Genomic DNA, 2,520 nt, shown 5'->3' with positions numbered 1-2,520 from the left:
TCTATATCGATAGCCAGCCTATATATATATATATATATATATATCTCTATCAATAGCCTGCCTATAGATAGAGATATCTATAGGCAGGCTATCGATAGCCAGACTATATATCTCTCTATCGATATACATATCTATAGCGAGGCTATCCTTGCAGATATCTATATCGATAGAGATATCTCTATCGATAGACTGCGTATCTATTGGCAGGCTATGGCTATACATATCTATATGTATAGGCAGGCTATTGATAGCCTGCCTATAGATATCGCTATCTATAAGCTGGCTATCGATAGCCAGCCTATAGATATCTATAGGCTGGCTATCGATATAGATAGCTATTGGCAGGCTTTCTATATCTGTCTACAGGCAGGCTGTCTCTATATATACACAAGACTATATGAACACTAAACTGCTTACCTATTGCTGGAGGCAATAATTCCTGAGCCTGCTGGACAGATCTTCCTGAGGACTGCAGCCGGGCTGTAAAAAAAATATACGTGCATTAGACATTAGATATGTTCACTTTAGACCCTATGTATTAACTACTTACCACTGGCCGACGCCAACATATCCTCCTCCGCCTCTCCGGTCGGCTGTTCCTCTTCCCCGGTCCGCTGTTCCTCTGCCTGCAGTTCCGCTGAAAAACAAAAGGTTTTTTTTAGATGACAGGGAGTGATAGTGAAGCTGGTGGTAGAAAGGAGCGGCAGGTAGGGAGAGAGAGAAAGGTAGAGAGGACAGCAGAAGAGCGCCAACCTACTTGGTGTCAAAAAAACCCGAGGGGGTGACATGGCCGGGGGCAACACGGCCAGTGGTGACGAGGCCGGGGCGGACAGGTCCGGGGGTGATGGCGCCATTAGGGCTGTAAGCAATGGGAAAATTAATGCAGCCATTCCATTGGATCATCACTAATTACACAAAACCGTGTTGTTCCTTACATCTCTCGTCCCTGGATGCACTTGGGGAAGCCGTGGTGCTGCTGCGGCTCATGGACGCTCTCCGCGAAGCTTTAAAGAAAGAATAACGCGCATGTACGTTTAAAGGGGGCAAGAGTGCACCATGGAAGCTGAATTCGGCGAATACCTACCTGATGAGCTGACCTCCGGGTTTGAGGCGCTGGCGCTTGCACGTCGCCGGCGACCTACAATCAAAAACTCTGGTCAGGGGCTGCAGGCTACAGAGACGTTTGAGCGAGTGCGGGCCGGCTACAGAGACGTTCGAGCGAGTGCGGGCAGGCTACAGAGACGTTCGAGCGAGTGCGGGCAGGCTACAGAGACGTTCGGGCGAGTGCGGGCAGGCTACAGAGACGTTCGAGCGAGTGCGGGCAGGCTACAGAGACGTTCGGGCGAGTGCGGGGTGCGGGCCGGCTACAGAGACGTTCGAGCGAGTGCGGGCAGGCTACAGAGACGTTCGGGCGAGTGCGGGGTGCGGGCCGGCTACAGAGACGTTCGAGCGAGTGCGGGCAGGCTACAGAGACGTTCGAGCGAGTGCGGGCAGGCTACAGAGACGTTCGGGCGAGTGCGGGCAGGCTACAGAGACGTTCGGGCGAGTGCGGGGTGCGGGCCGGCTACAGAGACGTTCGAGCGAGTGCGGGCAGGCTACAGAGACGTTCGAGCGAGTGCGGGCAGGCTACAGAGACGTTCGAGCGAGTGCGGGCAGGCTACAGAGACGTTCGGGCGAGTGCGGGGTGCGGGCCGGCTACAGAGACGTTCGAGCGAGTGCCGAGGGGGTGACATGGCCGGGGGCAACACGGCCAGTGGTGACGAGGCCGGGGAAGAGGAGGCCGGGGCGGACAGGTCCGGGGGTGATGGCGCCATTAGGGCTGTAAGCAATGGGAAAATTAATGCAGCCATTCCATTGGATCATCACTAATTACACAAAACCGTGTTGTTCCTTACATCTCTCGTCCCTGGATGCACTTGGGGAAGCCGTGGTGCTGCTGCGGCTCATGGACGCTCTCCGCGAAGCTTTAAAGAAAGAATAACGCGCATGTACGTTTAAAGGGGGCAAGAGTGCACCATGGAAGCTGAATTCGGCGAATACCTACCTGATGAGCTGACCTCCGGGTTTGAGGCGCTGGCGCTTGCACGTCGCCGGCGACCTACAATCAAAAACTCTGGTCAGGGGCTGCAGGCTACAGAGACGTTTGAGCGAGTGCGGGCCGGCTACAGAGACGTTCGAGCGAGTGCGGGCAGGCTACAGAGACGTTCGAGCGAGTGCGGGCAGGCTACAGAGACGTTCGGGCGAGTGCGGGCAGGCTACAGAGACGTTCGAGCGAGTGCGGGCAGGCTACAGAGACGTTCGGGCGAGTGCGGGGTGCGGGCCGGCTACAGAGACGTTCGAGCGAGTGCGGGCAGGCTACAGAGACGTTCGGGCGAGTGCGGGGTGCGGGCCGGCTACAGAGACGTTCGAGCGAGTGCGGGCAGGCTACAGAGACGTTCGAGCGAGTGCGGGCAGGCTACAGAGACGTTCGGGCGAGTGCGGGCAGGCTACAGAGACGTTCGGGCGAGTGCGGGGTGCGGG

General features: G+C 56.4%; 2 long non-coding RNA genes across 2 annotated transcripts; both read right to left on the bottom strand.

Annotated features, from left to right (window-relative positions):
- Positions 1–818: 818 nt before the first annotated feature.
- Positions 819–1,275, bottom strand: LOC143809677 (uncharacterized). The gene is made up of 3 exons (XR_013222389.1): positions 1,085–1,275; positions 936–1,004; positions 819–859 (listed from the first exon to the last, which is right to left on the bottom strand). It is a non-coding gene; the product is annotated as an uncharacterized LOC143809677 (long non-coding RNA).
- Positions 1,276–1,738: 463 nt separating this feature from the next.
- On the bottom strand, positions 1,739–2,235 carry LOC143809676 (uncharacterized). Its single transcript, XR_013222388.1, has 3 exons — positions 2,045–2,235; positions 1,896–1,964; positions 1,739–1,819 (listed from the first exon to the last, which is right to left on the bottom strand). It is a non-coding gene; the product is annotated as an uncharacterized LOC143809676 (long non-coding RNA).
- Between the last annotated feature and the right edge of the window lie 285 nt (positions 2,236–2,520).

Source organism: Ranitomeya variabilis, chromosome 2 (assembly GCF_051348905.1).
Source record: "Ranitomeya variabilis isolate aRanVar5 chromosome 2, aRanVar5.hap1, whole genome shotgun sequence".
In the NCBI taxonomy this organism is placed as follows: Eukaryota; Metazoa; Chordata; class Amphibia; order Anura; family Dendrobatidae; genus Ranitomeya; species Ranitomeya variabilis.
This window is presented reverse-complemented; position numbering and strand designations above follow the sequence as displayed.